Source organism: Crinia signifera, chromosome 1 (genome assembly GCF_055691185.1).
Source record: "Crinia signifera chromosome 1, ASM5569118v1, whole genome shotgun sequence".
Taxonomy (NCBI): domain Eukaryota; kingdom Metazoa; phylum Chordata; class Amphibia; order Anura; family Myobatrachidae; genus Crinia; species Crinia signifera.
In genome coordinates this window covers 414790639-414814814 of record NC_139217.1, presented here as the reverse complement: position 1 = coordinate 414814814, position 24176 = coordinate 414790639, and positions in this window count along the sequence as shown.

The window sequence follows — 24176 nt, the reverse complement described above, 5'->3', positions numbered from 1 at the left end:
TGTTCGTAATATTTTAAATGGTAACATCAACCATCCTTTTTCCTTACATTTTAAGGAGAAGCATCAATGCAAAACAGAAGGTATAAAATCTTTTTGTGCAATAGCTTGGGTGCGAGACAATTGGAGAACCAAGAATAGAGATATAAGATTAGCCCAAACCGAAATGAGACATATTTTTTATTTCAAAACTTTGGCACCCACCGGGCTTAACGTTGATTTTGAGTTAAGGTGGTTTTTGTAATATATTTTTGGTAATATCCTTTTAAATGTTTCCATTTCTTATGTATCATTCTTAAGGTATTATTTTTCCATGCATATTGTGTATAAAAATTGTTAAACTAGATGGTATTCGTGTATAAGTGCGATTGACATAAAAACGGCCATTTTTAGCCATATTAAGTATAGAAATGGGCATAATATTCCTTAACCAAAATGGCCACCGATACAGATAACATAGGATCCTAACACTTATAGATTGAAATACCTGAATATATTTATTCTATTACATATGGGAGAATGTTATATTTCCCCCCTCTTTTTATATATTAGATATCAATCAAATTCAGGGCATAATCCACTAAAGACATAAAATGGCTGCCGCTAGATATTTATCTCAAACCGCCAGGATCCAATATGGCCACCGCTGTATGTTCACTCCATACAGCGGACGAAATTCATGGCCGCACATAAGACGGCTGCAGAAGGCGGAAGTGACGCGCATGCAAACTTCCGGTTTCGGTGCCGTCATAAAGGCGGAAGTGGAACTCCGGCGTTCTGCTGGTCTTCTACCTTCACAAGGAGGGAACTGTGGAAACAGTCCACCACAAGAATATCTAAACGGAGGACTCGCTTCCGGTATGTCCACTTTTGTGTTTTATATTAAGCCCGACAATAAGAGTTTTTTTACCTTCTAAAATTGACCTTTTATGAAAATGTTTTTATGTTTATTTAGACACACATCTTGATAAAGGCACCACAGTGTGCTGAAACGCGTCGATATCAGTGTCTATTGTTTTATTCAGAGAGGTACAGCATTTACCATACAGTATTGTCCGCACTTCACCCGGGTCCCAACTAGTGTGAGATTTATTGCTGGAAGGAATGTGAGCCTCTATTGTGTTTTATTGGAAATAAAGCTGTTTTATTTGGAAAGAAATATTGGAAGATTTTATATCTGGAAAAGATACCATGATAGGAGTCGCCCTAACCTGTTTATGTAAGCATACATGTAAGTATCTGTCTATAAAGCACGAGTGGGGTGACCCTATAAAGACCCCTTTTGGATTGTCTGGAAACTTTGGGAGCACACCTTTCCTGATTGTCCCCCCACACGTTTCTGGAGATAAAATCCAATTTTGTGTATTCTCCTTTTGTTTCATATATCCATACTGTATCTGGAATTTGGAGAAAAATAATGGAGACCACTCTGGGACACTTCTAGCGCAAGGAGACAGAACTTTGTACTTTTGCCATTGTCTATTTTTGGATGGTCCGGTGACCATTATCTTTCTGTCTTGTGCAGCTTGGAGATTACAGCGCCATAGGTGAAATTGTATCTTTTTCCTTGCATTTGTACTATCACCGTTGATTTCACCTGGGCTGCAGTATGTTCCAACATAGAGTTAATAGAAACAGACTCATTCAGGACGCTTTTTCATATAATAATGATACTCACCATGTAGATTAAGAGGATGCAACCCTAGAAGGGCTTATGAACAAATTAGAAAATGTTCTTCTTAAAGAGAACAGAACATGGTGGGAGATTGTCAGTCTTGAGAAATATGCAGCAGCAAACATCATACCCAAAGGTCTCAAGATTGACAAAAAAGCTTCCTTTAACAACAGCTCAAATATTTTTAAAACTAAATGGGAAGAGACTATCAAAAACTGTTCATTTGCACTCATAGATTTAATCTTGGGTGAACGAAGAACAGAGTTGAAAGAATTAGAAAAACAAATACATGAGTATGAGAAATTAGTAGGACCGTTCATTGATATGGAGGATTATAAAAAACTCAAGAGCAGAACAGTCGAGAAAATTAAAAAGAATGAAAGGGAACTGATGCTAAAAAAATCAAAAAAATTCAGGAGAGACCACCTAGAAATTCAAACCAAAACCAGTGAGGGAAGCAATAAACAAAATCATGCTCCGCCCATTGTGATAGATCAGACCCCAAATTGTCCCAAAGTTAAAAACACAAAAGGGCCAAATAAAACCAATAAAGATCCTCAATCCTATGTTACTCCATTTAACAAATATCGTGGGCCCCACCATAGAAATAATGAGGGGGGTCACCCTAACCGTGAAGAGTTCCTCCCGAACCAGCGGTCCAGTTGGCAAGGGGAACCTTACGTTGAAAATAGGAGATACTATACCCCTAGAAACTATACTTATCCTCATAACAGATAATAGAATCGCAATTATAAACCAAGAAGGTTTTTGTATGATGAAAAAACGAATAATGATTCCAGGCCCACATTTGAGTCACATAATAGGTTTAATCACCTAAATAAACGAGAATAAGACAACTTTTTTCCATCTGGAATGAGAAAGCCTTTTTTAGAGAGAGGAAGATTCAGAAGGAGGGACAACTAGATAAAAAGAAAACCACTCTACCCACCCAGAAGCATAAAACAAAACGTGGCAAAAGAGGGGGGAAGAAGAAAAATTATAAAAATAAAAAAGAAAGAGAAAGACTAACATCGAATCTAACAATCAGGTAGATGAATTGGAGTAAAGAGGTGTAAAAATCTTCAACCTCAGTTCCTATGTCTTAAATGAAATAGAACAAAAAGTCTTACAAAGAGGTATGAAGTTTTGTCCTATGAATGACATAAATCATTTTGACGTTTATGTAGACTTGCATAAATTTGTGAGCAAACTTTCCATTAAGAGATTTTTCGATAAAACAGATGATGATTCTGTAGAGATAGAACCCTTTAAGAAAAAATCAATATTCAATCCTACCCATAGCAAAGGTTGTTTCATGGAGACCTTTCAGAAAAGTGTTTTGGAAGATCTCAGTAAAATTAAAGTACTGCCCCCCAACCGCACTGATAATTTAACCAAAGGTGAACATGAATCCTTTATCCTTGCAGAAAAACAAGGACATTATAATTAAACCCCCGGATAAGGGGGGCAGTATAGTCATTATGGACCTCACATCGTATAGAGAAGAGGCCTTCTGTCAACTAAATGACGGTACTACTTACAAAAAACTCAAAGGGGATCAGGATCTTATTAATAGATCATTTGAAGATGGTACTTTTAACAAGAATGTTAAAGAATTTTTGATAAATGAAAACTTCTCTGTACCGGTATTATATCTTTTACCGAAGATACATAAAGATGCCGAAAAGCCACCAGGGAGGCCTATTGTGGCAGCGACTAATTCAATTACTGCCAATTTATCGGCCTATATAGACCATCAATTACAACCTATGGTCATCAATGAGAGATCACATCTGAGAGATACTAAGGACATTCTTAACCGCCTCACAGAGGTACAATGGGGGTCAGAATTTTTTTCTAATAACAGCAGATGTTTCATCTCTTTATACTATTATTGCACATCATTTAGGCATACAGGCCGTTAGGAAAACCTTGCATCTGAACAATGTAGAGGCAAATATGAGAAGTTTCATTTTGGAAGGCATTTCCTTCATTTTAGAAAATAATTATTTTAATTTTGATGGTTCATTTTATAAACAGTCAGTCGGTACCGCCATGGGCACCAGGTTCGCGCCCAGCTATGCCAATCTATTCATGTCCAGGTGGGAGGAGTCTAATGTTTGGACGGGGCATTGCTGGGGCAAGGACCTGGTGCATTGGTGGCGGTATATCGACGATATTTTCTTTATTTGGCGGGGGAGTGAGGATGACCTCCAAAAGTTTTGTGCCCATCTAAATAATAATGATGCCAATATTCTACTCAGTTTTGAAATTAGTCAAAAAAGTGTTCATTTTTTGGATTTAAGAATAGAGATCATTGATGGTAAAATTGAAACGTGCACATTCAATAAACCCACAGATTGTAACACATATATACCCAGAACAAGCAATCACCTCACCACATGGCTTGAAAATGTCCCAAAAGAGCAATTTACACGTCTGAGGCTAAATACACAGAACAAGCCAAAAAAATGGTAGAGGATTTTTCTGTTAAAGGGTATGATATAAACAGTCTGCAAAATGTAGCGGACCAAGTGGGGGAGGTAGAAAGAAGTCTCCTTTTGATAAATAAAGATCCCAAACCAAAAAAGGATAAGAATAATTATACTATTGCATTTAATACAGGCTACCACAAGAGGCACAAACAAGTCGAAGGAGTTTTCAAAAAATATTGGAACATCCTGCTAAAAGATTAGATTTTGAAAAAGACTTTACCTGCTAAACCAATTTTTATATATAAAAGAGCACCTACTATTAAAGATAGGCTGGTCTCAAGTGCTCTACACATGGATGGCAAAAGATTTTTACCAAGAAACAAAGGTTTCTACAGGTGTGGAGATTGTAGGATGTGTAAGTCTTGCAAATCTCCACTAACGAAAATCACCAAGTTTGAAATCAATGATAATACTGTGGAGATCAGTGATTTCATTACTTGTCACACCAACTATGTGATTTATGCCATCATATGCACCTGTTCTTTAGCATATATTGGGAAGACCAAACGCCAGGTAAAAATTAGGTGGGCAGAACATGTTCGTAATATTTTAAATGGTAACATAAACCATCCTTTTTCCTTACATTTTAAGGAGAAGCATCAATGCAAAACAGAAGGTATAAAATCTTTTTGTGCAATAGCTTGGGTGCGAGACAATTGGAGAACCAAGAATAGAGATATAAGATTAGCCCAAACCGAAATGAGACATATTTTTGATTTCAAAACTTTGGCACCCACCGGGCTTAACGTTGATTTTGAGTTAAGGTGGTTTTTGTAATATATTTTTGGTAATATCCTTTTAAATGTTTCCATTTCTTATGTATCATTCTTAAGGTATTATTTTTCCATGCATATTGTGTATAAAAATTGTTAAACTAGATGGTATTCGTGTATAAGTGCGATTGACATAAAAACGGCCATTTTTAGCCATATTAAGTATAGAAATGGGCATAATATCCCTTAACCAAAATGGCCACCGATACAGATAACATAGGATCCTAAAGCTGGCCATACATCAGAAAGATATTGTACCCAATCATACAATCTCAATTGATTGTAAGATGGATTGTATGCAGATTGTGTGCACATCTTGTGTACACAATCATACAATCAATCATAAGATGGATTGTATGACTGATTGTATGATGGATTGTATGCAGATTGTGTGCACATCTTGTGTACAAAATCATGCAGCAGATGGATTGTATGACTGATTGTATGATGGATTGTGTGTAGATTGTGTGTCCAAAAACCGCCAAGGACTGCTGGGGATTTCAAGGGAAATTGTACACAATCATGAGTGCAATCGATCTTAAGATCGATCTTTCTGATGTATGGCCAGCTTAACACTTATAGATTAAAATACCTGAATATATTTATTCTATTACATATGGGAGAATGTTATATTTCCCCCCTCTTTTTATATATTAGATATCAATTATCAAATTCAGGGCATAATCCACTAAAGACATAAAATGGCTGCCGCTAGATATTTATCTCAAACTGCCAGGATCCAATATGGCCACCGCTGTATGTTCACTCCATACAGCGGACGAAATTCATGGCCGCACATAAGACGGCTGCAGAAGGCGGAAGTGACGCGCATGCGAACTTCCGGTTTTGGGTGCCGTCATAAAGGCGGAAGTGGAACTCCGGCGTTCTGCTGGTCTTCTACCTTCACGTGGAGGGAACTGTGGAAACAGTCCCCCACAAGAATATCTAAACGGAGGACTCGCTTCCGGTATGTCCACTTTTGTGTTTTATATTAAGCCCGACAATAAGAGTTTTTTTACCTTCTAAAATTGACCTTTTATGAAAATGTTTTTATGTTTATTTAGACACACATCTTGATAAAGGCACCGCAGTGTGCTAAAACGCGTCGATATCAGTGTCTATTGTTTTATTCAGAGAGGTACAGCATTTACCATACAGTATTGTCCGCACTTCACCCGGGTCCCAACTAGTGTGAGATATATTGCTGGAAGGAATGTGAGCCTCTATTGTGTTTTATTGGAAATAAAGCTGTTTTATTTGGAAAGAAATATTGGAAGATTTTATATCTGGAAAAGATACCATGATAGGAGTCGCCCTAACCTGTTTATGTAAGCATACGTGTAAGCATCTGTCTATAAAGCACGAGTGGGGTGACCCTATAAAGACCCCTTTTGGATTGTCTGGAAACTTTGGGAGCATACCTTTCCTGATTGTCCCCCCACACGTTTCTGGAGATAAAATCCAATATAATATAAATATTAAAATTTTGTGTATTCTCCTTTTGTTTCATATATCCATACTGTATCTGGAATTTGGAGAAAAATAATGGAGACCACTCTGGGCCACTTCTAGCACAAGGAGACCGAACTTTGTACTTTTGCCATTGTCTATTTTTGGATGGTCCGGTGACCATTATCTTTCTGTCTTGTGCAGCTTGGAGATTACAGCGCCATAGGTGAAATTGCTTCTTTTTTCTTGCAGAAGTCCCCCATATGTTAAGGACCAGCACCAGACTCTTGAGCCGGCCCTGGTTCCCAAAATACGGGGAGAAAATGAGTGGGGGTCCCCCATATTTTAGGGACCAGCACCAGGCTCACTAGAAGGGGGTGTAATGCCATAGCCAGGAGACACATGGGTCCCGTGGCCAAAGCATTACCCATCCTAACTAGTCAGCCCAGGCCGGGAGTTTTTGGGGAGGTGGGGACCCCCCAAATAAAGGGTCCCTCCTCTCCAAGGCTCCCAGACCTCTCCTAAAGCCCAGGGCTATCCCCTGCACCCCTGGGCGGTGGGTGCAGGATTGAAAGCTGGTTTAAAACAGTAGTATTGTCCTTTACTGTAGGACTACAAATCCCAGCAAGCTTGCCCCACATGCTGGTACTTGGGAGAACCACAGGAACCAGAATGTGGGGCAATAAAGGCCCACTGATAACTATAGCCCCCTGTAAAGGAAATATTAAAATAAAAACACAAACATGGGTTTTAAACTATTTTATTAATCTGGTTCTTCTTTCTTCCCCCACAAGGGCCCCCTTGGGGCTTATGCGGTGTCTTCATCTGGGGGCGGAGGCTTTTTAAGCTCTTTTGTATGGACGCCGCCTCCCAGGGCTTGGTCTTCAGGAGCTCTTCTCTGCTCCACCTCTGCCATCAGACTGCCTACCCTGTGTCTCGAGGGGGGCGGGCCGATAACGTGACGAGCTGTGATTGGCTAGCCGCATCCATTTTTAAAATCTCCCTCCCCCACTGCTGCCAATGGATGAGGGGGACCCAGAACACCCCCCCCCCCCATGGGGACCCAGACCGCTGCGGTCGCCGCTGTGGGCAGGACCAGGACCATGCTGGAAGACCCCCCCTCCAGTGACAGTGATTGCTCAGAGCACATCCACACACGCAGAGATGTGCAGGGCCTTCTGAGCGACGACTTTTGGATTCACAGGCAGGGCTTTTTTTAATCGCAGACCCGCAGGGCCACTCATTTGCATCGCTGTGTGGACTACACACACAGTGATGTTTAACCATTTTCTGAGCGATTTTGTAAATTATGTAAATTCGCTCAGAAAGTGGCTGAATATATCTATGTGTGTAGGGGCCATAACACCCCAATTCATGACATTATCATTATTAATGATTATCAGTCTGTGGCGCTTACCCCGATCATTATGAAGTGTTTTGAACATTTAGTTTTAGGGCATTTAAAGGCTAACCTTTTGCCTACTCTAGATCCATACCAGTTTGCATATCGCAAATATAGAAGCACAGAAGATGCAGCTTCCCTGCTGATACATTCTGCATTAACACATTTGGATATAGGCAATTCATATGTTCAATTACTGTTTATAGATTTGAGTTCTGCCTTTAATACCATTATTCCAGTAAAATTCATTACCAAACTGTTAGATCTAGGAATCAACAGGATCATGGATTTCCTGACCAACAGACCCCAGGATGTGAGGTCAGAATCCATTCACTCGTCTACTATAACACAGGTGTAGCTCAGGGTTGTGTGCTAAGCCCATTTCTCTATTCTGTTTTCACCTCCAACTGTACACCAACTTATGGATCAAACACCATCATCAAATTTGCTGATGATACAACTGTTGTTGGTCTCATTACTAATAATGATGAGACAGCTTACAGAGAGGAGATACATCACTTGGCTACTTGGTGTAATGAGAATAATCTGGTTCTTAATGTCAGTAAAATGAAAGAGCTTATCGTAGGTTTTAGGAAATCTTCTGGTTTTAGGAAATCACTGAAAACTCAACACGAACCTTTTCAAATTGATGGATTGGATGTCGAACAGGTCTCTAGTTTTAAGTTTTTGGGAACCCACATCTCTGACTACCTGACTTCGTATGTGAATGTCTGGAGTTTGGTTAAAAAGGCTCATCAACGCCTTTTTTTCCTGAGAGTCCTAAAAAGACACAGTTTATGGGTAGATATATTGAAGAACTTCTATCGCGGTCCGATTTAAAGCATCTTAACCAGCTGCACTACCGTATGGCATGGGAGCTGCACAGTAGCAGAACGCAGGATGGTTCAGTGGGTAGTTAAGACAGCTGAGTGGCTTGTTCTCTTCTAACGATGGCAGATATTGGGAAGAAATGTTGCTCATGACGGGCACGGAGTATTATGAAGGATCCGACTCACCCGGCTCAGAGATTGTTCACACTCTTGCCGTCCGGTAGGCGTTTTAGATGCCTTAAGGCTAAAACAGGTAGATTAAAAAATAGCTTTTTTCCAAGAGCTGTTGTGGTATTGAATATAGCAGGTTACCTTCTACTGATATAGCAGGTTTTTATTAATAGTATAGTGGTTTTATTAGTGTATAGTGGGGGGGGGGGATAGGCAGTGCCAGATTAAGCCTTCGGGGGGCCCGGGGTACTTTAGACCGGGGGGCCCCCTTGCACTTGTCATTACTGGCCGCACACTGCATGGGAGAATATTATACTGTCAAAACACAGAGTAAAGGCAGAATAAACTTGGTCAATGGTTAACTGCAGGGGATATATATATATATATATATATATATATATATATATATACATATACACACACACACACACACACACCACATGAAAAGCCTGTGTTTGTCCCTCTGCCCCTTACTCTGGAGGAGACCTCACAGTCCTAGTGCTGCCTCTGATTAAAAACCCTCCCATGACTAAGCTGCTGCTTCTGTTCTCCATGGACCTGAGAAGCATGTAATGAGCTCCACCAATCAGAGCTCAGCACAAACTTCTCAGCCTCTGTCCTCTGGTGCAAAGTGTCATGGGACTTAGTCAACTCCCAGAAATGCACTGCACACTTGTGCAATCAGTGTGCCTTGGCTCCCGATGCTCAGCACCATAAATCATTGTCACATTGGCAGATAGGTGAAGCTGCAGCACTACCCCACCCATGCACAAAACCTTTAGCTAAAAAAAAACAAATAAAAACTTAATTTTTTTTTTTTTTTAAATACATGACAACCACAGGGGGCCCCTAGCTAGAGGGGGCCCAGGGGCACTGACCCCTTGTGCCTCCATTATAATCCGGCCCTGGGGATAGGTTTTATAGATTGTTGTATACTATATTGTAGCTGACTGATGCTAAACTGTATTTTGTTACTATGTTGTGCATGGTAATAACAATAAAGTGTATTGTATTGTATTTCTGCATAAGATGCCTAGGGAGTAAATAAAACATGTTGTTGCTGAGTGATACTTTGTTGTGTAGTACTAGTACCACCACAGAAGCGGCAATTTCCACACAGCTGCATATTTCCAGGTATACAGAAGATGGATGTGTACGCTGTCACAGATAACAGAATCAAGAAGTTGAGCAGGCACCCAAAGCACATGGGGCCTTATTCTGGTTCACTCCTAGCAAATTCCTTCTTAGATGGACAAAACCATGTGCAGGTGAGGTAGATGTTACTTGTGCAGAGAGAGTTAGATTTGGGTGGGGTTTTACTTCAAAGTGAGATCTATATTATATTGCATTGTAAAAATAAAGCCAGTCAGTATTTTCCCTGCACAGTAACAAAATAACTCACCCAAATCTAATTCTCTCTGCACATTTTACATCTGCCCCTCTGCAGTGCACATGGTTTTGTCCATCTAAGAAGGAATTTGCCAGAAGGAGTTAACCAAAATAAGGCCCATGGTCTTCCACAAATTGGGTGCAGGGAGCAGTGAGATCAGCATCACACCAGATCACAATAGATACATTAGATTACTTATGAAGCTTCAGTAGCTGACATTAAGGCAGCCTAACTGTACTCTTAGTGCCTAACCATCCCCCCCCAGCAGCCTAACCATACCCCCTAAGTGCCTAACATTGACCATCCGCCCAGCAGCCTAACCCTAACGCCTTAGTCCCAGCAGTATAACTGTACCTCCTTAGTGTCTAATGCTAACCATCCCCCAGCAGCCAAACCCTAACCATACCACTTTAGTGCCTAAGGCTAACCACCCCCCAGCAGCCTAACTGTACCCTGATAGTGCCTAGGCTTACCATCCTCCAGCAGCCTAACCCTAACCACACCGCCTTAATGTCTAACCATAACCCTTTCCTTCCTAATGCCTAACCCCCCCCACCCGCACCCTAACCCCCCCAACAGCCTAACAACCATAACCTCTCCTACACTGCCAAAACCCCCACTGCCTACACCCATTACACAGGCCACACACTCTATGAAGACCACACCCACACCAACCAGGTCACACACCCGATCACTCATCAAACCATCGCATGCATTTTTCACACCACACGTCAAAGCACAAAAATAGGCCCTTCATAAATTTTAGCTCCATGTGGACCTGTCACGGCCTGGCCTACTCACCATGCCGCTCCCTCCGTCTGCTGGGGGTCTGGCCGGGGGGGGGGGGGGTCTGGTGGGCAGCGGAGGTTAGTAGCTCCCCTGACGTTCAGCGGTGCTCGGCGCCGCCATCTTGATGTCAGGCGATGACAGGGGGCGGACCTTTTATGCCCTCTGTCAATCAGTCTGTCCTATCCCAGTACTGCTGGGCTCATAAATCCCAGCAGCTACTTTGTGCCTGTACTGGTGAAACTTCTAAATTGCGTGCACTCAGCTCCGAGCCACTGTTAGTAGCTGTCAAGCATTCCAGTGTTCCTGTCCAGTAACCTGTTAATTCCTTTGAACCTGTGACCCTGTTCCTGCTTACCCAGAGTCCCTGTCACCACGCCTGGTTACTAAGTTCTCCATTACCCTTGTTTCCGTCCTCCCTGAAGCCAGTTAGGCTACCTTCAGTTTCGGCATCCTGAGTTCTCCTGCTTTCAGTTCCCGTTATTAAAGCCAAGTCGGCCCTTTGAGTTCCAGTTATCCACCCAGGTGGCCATTTCTGTTCTCCCTTCTCCTGCCTCAAGTTCCAATGTCTCGACCTACACCAGTCTGAGGCCTCCTGTGATTGCTTCTGGCTAAGGGCCGTGACCTGCTGTCTGGACGCAGAAAAGGACAACTTTTACCATGGGTCCCTGGCAAAAACCGCTGGGCAGTTAAACTCCAAGCCTTCGCCAAGGAGTCCAGCCAAAACTCACGGTCGGTGTGTATATGTGTAGGTCTTACATCCTTCCAGCCAAGCTACAAGCTACTGTGCAGTCTGTCCTGGGACCGCAGCCTGAGACAGATCCTCAAACACCCGCTGTGACAGGACCTTAATCTGGCACTGTTAGTACATATACTCCTAAATATCTATTTGAAAACATTAGGAAACAGAATATTGGCACACAGACAATGGGGGGGGGGGGTGTTAATAAGACGGGAGTTCTATTTCATATGGGATGTTGCTATGGGCAACCAATCAGAATCTACTTCATATATATTTAGCGCCTTCTAGATTGTATCTGATTGGTTTCCCATAGCAACATCAAATGTGAAATAGAACTCCCATCTTCGAAAATCCCCCCCCCCCCCCCCCCCTGATTTCACAGTTAAACAAAAAAAGGTTTAGGTCCTGTTCATTGTGACATCATCTTTTAAATATATTGGATGATGCGGGTGAGAGTAGGAAGAAAGACAGTTGTTTTATCCTTTCACCTGGTACAGGCTAACTGGTGCCCTTCACGGTATCCGGACTATTTGTAGACCACAAGTAGATAGACAGCCATTAGGTCGACACCATTAGTTCGACAACTCAATAGGTCGACATGCTTTAAGGTCGACATACCATTAGGTCGACATGCCATTAGGTCGACATGTCATTAGGTCGACACTGCCATTAGGTCGACAGTGTCTAGGTCGACAGTCAAAAGGTCGACATGGGGTTTTTTCACTGTTTTTTGAGCCGACATGTGCCGACAGGCGGTATTTCATGCCCTACTATCCACTAGGGCGTGGTGGGAGAATAAAATAGTGTGCCCGAAGCATTGCAAGCGAAGCGAGCGATGCAAGGGGCTGTAGTTCACTTCAAACTGTGTCCATGTCGACTGTGTCGTCATTTCGGCCCAAAAACAGTGAAAAAATTATGTCGACCTTTTGACTGTCGACCTATTGGCAGTGTCGACCTAATGACATGTCGACCTAATGACATGTTGACCTAATGACATGTCGACCTAATGGTATGTCGACCTAATGACATGTCGACCTAATGGTATGTCGACCTAAAAGCATGTCGACCTATTGAGTCGTCGAACTAATGGTGTCGACCTATCGGCTGTCTATCTACTTGTTGTCTACAAATGGTCCCACATTCGCCCTTCATGCACACCTTGGATACAAGGATAGGTGATGAAATAGTGCCTAACAGGTAAAACAAGAGAATTAGGGAACCACTTTCCTAAGGATTACAAATAGAGAAAGAAATACACTAAATGGAGTTGAAGGCATATTATATGATCCCACAAAATAAAAAATAACACTGATGTTAGCCGAAAGGCATATATATTATATCCCTAAATACAGTATAGGTGATTGACAAGAGCACTGACAGCTTTGTATTATGTTGCTAAGCAACCCAATTTCACACTTGTCATTAGAATAATTGTAACAGTAAATGAAAGTTTTGTGTCTTTATAATAACATTTCTGCAAATTATATAGAAATGTTACCTAATACGCCCACCCAGGATATCAAAATCTCAGCATTGTCTTGATTGGTCAGATAGTAAAGAGAAGAAATACAAATTGGGATTTATTTCCCCCAGAGTTGCACAGAGTATAGTGGCAATGGGGACAAAGGTACAAAGGTAACAATCATTATCTACTGTACCCATGACAATTTACTCATTTTGCAATTCAGCCATGGTGTCTTTTTGACCTTAAATAATGCTGATCTATTCATAACATGGTTTAAATTGGTGTGATATTTGCAGATTGCATCCTCCATGGAAGATATACAGCATACTTACCTAATAAGAAACTGTTATTTAGCAACTACTATAGCAAGTTGAAATGTGGTGCTATATAAAATACTATATTCCAAATTACCCTGAAAAAAGGGCAGACTAGATGGACCAAGTGGTTCTTATCTGCTGTCAAATTCTATGTTTCTATACAATTATTCCTTGTAGATTAATGCTGATTTAACCACTTGAGTGGTATGCCCGGAAATTTTCTGGGCTTAGCTGCGCTGCCGCAGCGGGCTGTCCTGGAAAATTTCCGGGCATACCCCTAATATCAAGGTGTGTGCCAGTGGTGCTTGCAGCTGTGCACCACTGGTGCATCACCTGTCCAGGCACCCCCCACCTCCTCTCCCGTTGCTGCCCCACACCTCATATCATGCGCCGAAGCTCCCCTGTCCCTGCCCCCGACGCCACTATTTGCAGGGAGCAGGCGTCAGGCTCGGGGCTATTCAGGGCAGCTCATGGGGACTCGGGAGCGCTCAGGACATCAGGTGCCCGAGTCCTCCCGAGCAGCCCTGAACATCCACGAGCGTGGCGCCTGTGGTCACTGCTGTGACTGACAGCTGGGGCAGCGGCAGAGGAGCTATGGCATAGAAACGCCGGAGCGGAGGTGAGGGGGGTGCCCGGACAAGTGGATGGGAGGGAGCATATGCTCTGTGGTGGGTTTTGCTGGGGCAGGACAAACCTGCCCTGGTAGGTTTGCCCTGCCCCAGCAAAACCCAACACTCAATGGGTTAAAGTGGTTCCATAATCTGTACATCTATATATACCGTTTGTTTTCTTTTTGTTCAAGTTTTAACTGTCTATAAATCACTAATAGACTAAAAACAGTACTTAATTAACTAAAGATAACCAGTAGTGATTCTGTGTATCTCTTTTAATGAAACTTGTTTCTGTTATATTGTTTTCAGTCATGGTTTTCTTGCTCCTAACTCTTTGAGTGCCAACATCTGTGAGAGATGTGAAAAATATCAGCAAAAAAATAAGCCAGCATCGCTCACATTTGTTATATGAATTCAAATGAAAAATGTGTAATACAAGATTATATTTCCTATGTAAGGTAATATTACAGGTCACTATGATGAATACAAATGTTTGCTTGGCAATTTTCACACTAATTTGACAAATCCACTTGGTACTGAAAGTGTTGACGTCCGACAAAAGTCTGACTTACGAATCATATAACATGTGCACACTGCTATCTCCTTGTGCTCCTTCATCAGCACCCTCTGACGAAGTCCCTGGATGATGAAACGCGTTGGGTGTGGCTATCAGCAGTAGCGTTGTATGCTTGGTTCACATCGAGGAGTAGCAGAGGCGATACAAGAACAGTCCCGGTCTCCCTGCATGTTCTGGTTTACCGATGTTCATTGTTTTGCTGGAAAGCTTTTATCTACTTATCCCATGTATGTCAGCATATATATATTTTCAAGTAAAATATTTGAACAGATTGCTCATTGTGCACTTTTCTCCCTTCTTTTTGAATGTATGTTGGGATCTGAGCTCGTGGTTGAGCGTGCTGGAGGAAGCTGCACTGCATGGTTCTTATTAATGGACCTAATTTGAACTGTCCTATAGATAGATTTAGATAAAGATAGATAAAGTCCAAAGTGTCTGCACTCAAACCATAAACAATGGCAACTGGGGGGTGCTCCATAAGATGAAGATCATCATAACATAGAAAAAAAATTGTATTTTGGCGGCGCCCATCGCATACCATAAGACATGCGATGGTATGCGATGCAACGCGATATCGCACAATGGCATACAATTTTAAAATTGTATGCCATTGTATATGGCATACAATGCGATGCGATGCGATTAAACATTGGATAAGCACCCTAATGGGTGCTTACAATGTTAAATGCACCCCCACGCCACCACCCACTATAAACGTGAACCTGAAGCGTGGCGAGCGCAGCGGTACGCGTCCTCCGACCTTTTCATACCCCCACTATCCACGTCGGCATGGAGAATTGAAAGTGTGGCGAGCGCAGCGAGCCACCGAGCCCGAAGCGTGGTGAGCGCAGCGAGCCCTTCGAGGGGACGCGGACACCTGTGAAGCCCGCGAGGGGACGCGGATACCTGTGAAGGTATCCGCGTCCCCTCGCGGGGCTCGACACGCTTCGGGCTCGGTGGTTTGCTGCGCTCGCCACACTTTCTATTCTCAACTCCACGCCGACGTGGATAGTGGGGGTATGAAAAGGTCGGAGGACGCGTACCGCCGCCCCTCGCGGGCACGCTGCGCTCGCCAAACTTCGGGTTCACGTTTATAGTGGGGTGGGGGGGTGGCTTGGGGGTGCATTTAACATTGTAAGCACCCATTAGGGTGCTTAAAAGCACCCTTTAGGGTGCTTATACAATCTTTCATCGCATAGGGGGCAAAAATCGCGTTGCATTGCATGCCATCGGGAGATCAGGGGCGCCGCCAAAATACACAAGTACCAAAGAATTTGTTAATGGGCACTCACCAAGGCTTAAGGGTAAAAGAGGTTTATTTAATTTCCATAAAGCAGAACTGATGGTGGATAGCTGCCTAGATGCTACATGTATGAAGCTGAACTGATCCTGATGACGATCCACTTTGGATTGAAACATCGATCTGCTTTATGGCAATAAAATAAAATCCTCTTTTACCCTTATGCCTTGATGAGTGCCCATTACCAAATTCTTTCAATAGAGAGAGAGTTAGAGAGAGAGAGAGAGAGAGAGAGAGAGAGATAGAGAGAGATCTATCTGGATGGCGCTCACGAGTATAATCAACCAATACAACATGACAGTGGCGTAAGTTCGTCCTAATTGCCCGGGGGCAAGATAAATATTGGTGCCCCCCATGCCCACACACACAAACTTATAGAAATATATGTATGCATGTGTGTATGTATGTATATTATGTTTAAAATATAGTGTGATGTCTATGGTCCTGCTAAGAGGGGGAGTCATCCTCAGAAGAGATAGCAACAGCTTCCAATGAACTGATTCAAACTTGTAGGGGAGGAGAGGTGCCCCCTTGGGAGCCGGAGCCCGGCGGCAGATGACTACATTTCCTCCCAGTTACCCCTCTGCAACATGACAAGCATTAGGTCGACAATAGCCCTTACAGGGGAAAATACACACACACAATGTTCCCAACAGGGAAAAAAGACATACATTGGCTCCCACTTGGATAATATATCGCACACATTTGCCCCATTGCCCCCAGAAACTTCCTCAGCCACAGCCTCATCACCATCTCCAGCCACAGCCTCCATAACCATCCTCAGACACAGCCTCCATCACCATCCTCAGCCACAGCCCCATTCAGGGATGGAATAAGGGTGTCACAACATTCAGTTATTGTATTGTTTCTTACCTGGTTTGTGGCTTCTCCTGTCTGTTCAGCCTGCTCCATGCTGCAAGGAAAGTCTGTGTGGCCTGAGCTTTGCTAATTACAGCACCTGGAGGAGTCCTTGCTGCTGACAGCTCTGTATAGTTGAACTGTGCTGTGAGATCTGAGCTCAGCTAATTAGTTACACCTGGGTAACTCTCTCCTGCAGGAGAGTTCAGTGTAAACTGAGCATGCTCAGCCCATTGATTAGTTCACCTGTGGGTTTTTCTGTGCTTCCTATAAAGGGCAGCCTCTGGGAGACAGAAGCTGCCAGAGTATAGGTTCACACCAGCTCCAGCGTCCTTGTGCTTAGTATATTACCAGTTTCCTGATTACCATATTTGACCCCGGCTTATTTCCTGACTATTCTCCTGCCTGATCCTTTGGTACCGTGTCCAGTGACTCTGTGTATGACCCAGCTTGCCGTTTGACTATTCTTCAGCCTTATCCCAGTGTACCGCGAACTGTGCTTCCAGTGTATGACCCGGCCTGTCCTTGGATACTCCTTTGCCTTTCCCTTGTGTTCCTACTTGCCCGCACTGATACCAACTCGGCTAGACGACCACGCTTCCATATTTCACAAGCTACCGCCACTCATACGGGGAACCTGACCAGGGGGCCGCGACCGACGTGTCGGGTGCCGCAGAAGCCCATATCCCGCTTGGAGGGGTCACTGGCAGAAAACCCCCGGCACGGTTAGACTCCGCGCCCCTGTGTCAGGTCTAGCCAATCCCCGAGTGGTAGTGCACCCCAAGTTTGTGACAGAATACTCTGGCCCAACTGGAATATGGATGCTGTTAGTGGCATGTCTCATAAAGAACTCCTGGAACACCTGCTGGTCCGGGTTGACAAGCAAGGACAGCACCAAGCTCTGATTATGCAAAGCTTGCAAACTCTGCAGCAGCAATTGGACCTCGTTCCACCCTCTCCAACACCAGTGATTTCTGATCCGGAGTTCATTAGGGTGCCTCGCCTGCTAATACAGCAGTTACAGGAGCTGCTGTCTAACGTCCTCACCCTTGTCACCAAACTGCTCGGCGAGTCTACTGTGGGCTTGGTGCCTGCAAGACCCTCAGATTCCACTCCGGGTACCCCATTGGCAAATACATCTGTGCCCTTAAAGGACAAGTACGTGAGTCGGCCTCGTCCCCAGTTGTCAGGTGAGGAACGCCAGCGACGCAGGTCCTTAAATTTATGTTTTTTATTGTGGAGACCAGGACCATTTGATTGGGGATTGCTCCCTCCGAGAGGCCAGGAATAAGGTTGTTGCTTCTGTGCCCGCTCAGGAAGAGTTTCAAGGCTATCACTGGGGTCCAAGAACTAAAATCTTTTTACCTAAAAGCAGTACATTTTCGGTCAAGCCGCAAGAAGCGAACCCGAGTGTCAAGTTCCGAGAGGGGAGTCCGGGTGTCCAACCCCAGGAGGGGGTCCCATCAGTCCAACCCCAGGAGGGGGTCCTGTCCATCCAGCCCCAGGAGGGAGTTCATGGTCACAAGCCCCAGGAGGGGAGTCCGAGTATCAAACCCAAAGATGGGGTTCTGTCCAGCCAGCCCCAGAAGGGGGTTCTGTTAGTCCAGCCCAAGGAGGGGCTTCCGAGTATTGTGCTCCAGGAGGAGCTTCCTAGTGTCTTGCCCAAGGAAGGGCTTCCTAGTGTCTTGCCCGAAGAGGGGCATCAAAGTGTTTCACCCCAAGTGGACTCTCACAGTGTCGAGTTCCGAGAGGGGTCTCAGAATGGCGAGCCCCAAGAAGGGGTACAGAGTCTTTTTCCTCAGACGGGGTCTCGGAGGGTAATTTCCCAAGAGGGTTCTCAAATTCTCAAGCCGCAGAACGGGGTTCAGAGTGTCGTGCACCAGGAGGGGTCTCAGACTGTCAGACTCCAAGCAGGGTCTCAGAGTACCACACCCCAAACAGGGTCTCTGAGCATTGCGCCCCAGGAGGGTTTCCCGAGCACTGCACCCCAAGAGGGGTCTCTGAAAGTGGTACCCCAAAAAGGGCCTCTGAGTACACTACCCCAAGAGGAATCTCCGAGAGTTGCACCCCAAAAGGATCCTCTGGTAGCCACACCCCAGGAAGGGTCTCTGAGTGTGGCTTCCCAGGTTGGGCCACTGAGCACTTTGCCTCAAGAAGGGGCTTCCGTCACCCCAGGTGGGGGTTCCGAGTCAATCGCCCCAGAAGGGGGTTCCGAGTCAATCGCCCCAGAAGGGGGTTCCGAGTCAATCGCCCCAGAAGGGGGTTCCGAGTCAATCGCCCCAGAAGGGGGTTCCGAGTCCGTCACCCCAGGTGGGGGTTCCGAGTCAATCGCCCCAGAAGGGGGTTCCGAGTCAATCGCCCCAGAAGGGGGTTCCGAGTCAATCGCCCCAGAAGGGGGTTCCGAGTCAATCGCCCCAGAAGGGGGTTCCGAGTCAATCGCCCCAGAAGGGGGTTCCGAGTCAATCGCCCCAGAAGGGGGCTCCGAGTCAATCGCCCCAGAAGGGGGCTCCGAGTCAATCGCCCCAGAAGGGGGCTCCGAGTCAATCGCCCCAGAAGGGGGTTCCGAGTCAGTCTCCCCAAGTGGGGGTTCCGAGTCCGTCACCCCAAGTGGGGGTTCCGAATCCGTCACCCCAAGTGGGGGTTCCGAATCCGTCACCCCAAGTGGGGGTTCCGAATCCGTCACCCCAAGTGGGGGTTCCGAATCCGTCACCCCAAGTGGGGGTTCCGAGTCCGTCACCCCAAGTGGGGGTTCCGAATCCGTCACCCCAAGTGGGGGTTCCGAGTCCGTCACCCCAGGTGGGGGTTCCGAGTCATTTACCCCAGGTGGGGGTTCCGAGTCATTTACCCCAGGTGGGGGTTCAGAGTCACTCACCCCAGGTGGGGGTTCCAGGTCTGTCACTCCTGGTGGAGATCCATCTGCCCTTGCCTCCGGGCATGAGGACCCATCTGCCCTTGCCTCCGGGCATGAGGACCCATCTGCCCTTGCCTCCGGGCATGAGGACCCATCTGCCCTTGCCTCCGGGCATGAGGACTTGTGTGTCGTGGCCTCCGGGCCAGTCTCTGTGGCCTCCGGGCCAGTCCCCGTGGCCTCCGGGCCTGCCTCTGTGGTCTCCAGGTCCACTTCCATGGCCTCCGGGCCTGTCTTCGTGGCCTCCGGGCCAGTCTCCACAGCCTCCGGGCCAGTCTCCACAGCCTCCGGGCCAGTCTCCACAGCCTCCGGGCCTACCTCCGTGGTCTCCGGGTCCGCTTCCTTGTCCTCCGGGCCTTCCTCCGTGGCCTCCGGGCCTGTCTCCATTGCCTCCATGGTCTCCAGGTGTGCATCCGTTGCCTCCGGGCCTGTCTCCATTACCTCTGCGGTCTCCAGGTCTGCTTCCATGACCCCTGGGCCTAAACATGTCAGCCAAGAAAAAATTTCTAGAGTACCGATGCCTACTGTACTGGACATCCATAAGGCTTCAGCAGTGCCTCAAGTTCAAGAGACGTCTATTGTGTCTAAGGTCCCACCAGGGTTGGCTAGTACACAAAAGCCAGCTGAAGAGTCTTCTGAAGATATTTGTTTTGATGGGAACCTTGCCCATTACCAGGCTTTAGCGGATCACTACTTAGATGCCATGAATCATGATCCATCTTCCAGTGTCAATATGGCAAATATTGTAAGATTTATGATCTTATCCTTCCGGGGAGAAGCACTAAAATGGGTCAATCCACTTGTTGAAGCCAATGATCCTCGACTGCAAGATCTGATATCATTCTCCAGGGCTGTGATCGAGAAATTTGAATCTAAGACTCCTTCATCCTCCCTGGCTAAAAGTCTGCCCATGCCTCTTCAAAACCATGGGTCATCTAGACGGCATACCGAGAGTACTAGAGCTTCTGCAAAAAATTTTTTGCCAAGATCTGAATCGAAGAACTCAATAGTTAGGGGCATCCGTGTCGGCTCTTTAGCACTTCATGGTCTCAAAGAATCATCCGCTAAAAAATCTTTGATTTGCACCCCAGAACTAGACTCCAACTCAGATTATGATTCTGAACACGATGCTGCTCCTTTTTTAGGTGGTCTAGTGTTGGCCAGAGCCCACTTTGAAGAGCCAGAGGCGTCACCAGCCTTGAAGGGATCTAAGTGTTCTTCTAAGAAAAAGAAGAAGCACCACAGGCGACCTTGAAAGTATCCATGTGGGGTGTTCGGAGCCCACCCCTAGAGGGGAGGGTAATGTCACAACATTCAGTTATTGTATTGTTTCTTACCTGGTTTGTGGCTTCTCCTGTCTGTTCAGCCTGCTCCATGCTGCAAGGAAAGTCTGTGTGGCCTGAGCTTTGCTAATTACAGCACCTGGAGGAGTCCTTGCTGCTGACAGCTCTGTATAGTTGAACTGTGCTGTGAGATCTGAGCTCAGCTAATTAGTTACACCTGGGTAACTCTCCTGCAGGAGAGTTCAGTGTAAACTGAGCATGCTCAGCCCATTGATTAGTTCACCTGTGGGTTTTTCTGTGCTTCCTATAAAGGGCAGCCTCTGGGAGACAGAAGCTGCCAGAGTATAGGTTCACACGAGCTCCAGCGTCCTTGTGCTTAGTATATTACCAGTTTCCTGATTACCATATTTGACCCCGGCTTATTTCCTGACTATTCTCCTGCCTGATCCTTTGGTACCGTGTCCAGTGACTCTGTGTATGACCCAGCTTGCCGTTTGACTATTCTTCAGCCTTATCCCAGTGTACCGCGAACTGTGCTTCCAGTGTATGACCCGGCCTGTCCTTGGATACTCCTTTGCCTTTCCCTTGTGTTCCTACTTGCCCGCACTGATACCAACTCGGCTAGACGACCACGCTTCCATATTTCACAAGCTACCGCCATTCATACGGGGAACCTGACCAGGGGGCCGCAACCGACGTGTCGGGTGCCGCAGAAGCCCATATCCCGCTTGGAGGGGTCACTGGCAGAAAACCCCCGGCACGGTTAGACTCCGCGCCCCTGTGTCAGGTCTAGCCAATCCCCGAGTGGTAGTGCACCCCAAGTTTGTGACAGAATACTCTGGTCCAACTGGAATATGGATGCTGTTAGTGGCATGTCTCATAAAGAACTCCTGGAACACCTGCTGGTCCGGGTTGACAAGCAAGGACAGCACCAAGCTCTGATTATGCAAAGCTTGCAAACTCTGCAGCAGCAATTGGACCTCGTTCCACCCTCTCCAACACCAGTGATTTCTGATCCGGAGTTCATTAGGGTGCCTCGCCTGCTAATACAGCAGTTACAGGAGCTGCTGTCTAACGTCCTCACCCTTGTCACCAAACTGCTCGGCGAGTCTACTGTGGGCTTGGTGCCTGCAAGACCCTCAGATTCCACTCCGGGTACCCCATTGGCAAATACATCTGTGCCCTTAAAGGACAAGTACGTGAGTCGGCCTCGTCCCCAGTTGTCAGGTGAGGAACGCCAGCGACGCAGGTCCTTAAATTTATGTTTTTATTGTGGAGACCAGGACCATTTGATTGGGGATTGCTCCCTCCGAGAGGCCAGGAATAAGGTTGTTGCTTCTGTGCCCGCTCAGGAAGAGTTTCAAGGCTATCACTGGGGTCCAAGAACTAAAATCTTTTTACCTAAAAGCAGTACATTTTCGGTCAAGCTGCAAGAAGCGAACCCGAGTGTCAAGTTCCGAGAGGGGAGTCCGGGTGTCCAACCCCAGGAGGGGGTCCCATCAGTCCAACCCCAGGAGGGGGTCCTGTCCATCCAGCCCCAGGAGGGAGTTCATGGTCACAAGCCCCAGGAGGGGAGTCCGAGTATCAAACCCAAAGATGGGGTTCTGTCCAGCCAGCCCCAGAAGGGGGTTCTGTTAGTCCAGCCCAAGGAGGGGCTTCCGAGTATTGTGCTCCAGGAGGAGCTTCCTAGTGTCCTGCCCAAGGAGGGGCTTCCGATTATTGTGCTCCAGGAGGAGCTTCCTAGTGTCTTGCCCAAGGAAGGGCTTCCTAGTGTCTTGCCCGAAGAGGGGCATCAAAGTGTTTCACCCCAAGTGGACTCTCACAGTGTCGAGTTCCGAGAGGGGTCTCAGAATGGCGAGCCCCAAGAAGGGGTACAGAGTCTTTTTCCTCAGACGGGGTCTCGGAGGGTAATTTCCCAAGAGGGTTCTCAAATTCTCAAGCCGCAGAACGGGGTTCAGAGTGTCGTGCACCAGGAGGGGTCTCAGACTGTCAGACTCCAAGCAGGGTCTCAGAGTACCACACCCCAAACAGGGTCTCTGAGCATTGCGCCCCAGGAGGGTTTCCCGAGCACTGCACCCCAAGAGGGGTCTCTGAAAGTGGTACCCCAAAAAGGGCCTCTGAGTACACTACCCCAAGAGGAATCTCCGAGAGTTGCACCCCAAAAGGATCCTCTGGTAGCCACACCCCAGGAAGGGTCTCTGAGTGTGGCTTCCCAGGTTGGGCCACTGAGCACTTTGCCTCAAGAAGGGGCTTCCGTCACCCCAGGTGGGGGTTCCGAGTCCGTCACCCCAGGTGGGGGTTCCGAGTCAATCGCCCCAGAAGGGGGTTCCGAGTCAATCGCCCCAGAAGGGGGTTCCGAGTCAATCGCCCCAGAAGGGGGTTCCGAGTCAATCGCCCCAGAAGGGGGTTCCGAGTCCGTCACTCCAGGTGGGGGTTCCGAGTCAATCGCCCCAGAAGGGGGTTCCGAGTCAATCGCCCCAGAAGGGGGTTCCGAGTCAATCGCCCCAGAAGGGGGTTCCGAGTCAATCGCCCCAGAAGGGGGTTCCGAGTCAATCGCCCCAGAAGGGGGTTCCGAGTCAATCGCCCCAGAAGGGGGTTCCGAGTCAATCGCCCCAGAAGGGGGCTCCGAGTCAATCGCCCCAGAAGGGGGTTCCGAGTCAGTCACCCCAAGTGGGGGTTCCGAGTCCGTCACCCCAAGTGGGGGTTCCGAGTCCGTCACCCCAAGTGGGGGTTCCGAATCCGTCACCCCAAGTGGGGGTTCCGAGTCCGTCACCCCAGGTGGGGGTTCCGAGTCATTTACCCCAGGTGGGGGTTCTGAGTTATTTACCCCAGGTGGGGGTTCCGAGTCATTTACCCCAGGTGGGGGTTCCGAGTCACTCACCCCAGGTGGGGGTTCCAGGTCTGTCACTCCTGGTGGAGATCCATCTGCCCTTGCCTCCGGGCATGAGGACCCATCTGCCCTTGCCTCCGGGCATGAGGACCCATCTGCCCTTGCCTCCGGGCATGAGGACCCATCTGCCCTTGCCTCCGGGCATGAGGACTTGTGTGTCGTGGCCTCCGGGCCAGTCTCTGTGGCCTCCGGGCCAGTCCCCGTGGCCTCCGGGCCTGCCTCTGTGGTCTCCAGGTCCACTTCCATGGCCTCCGGAC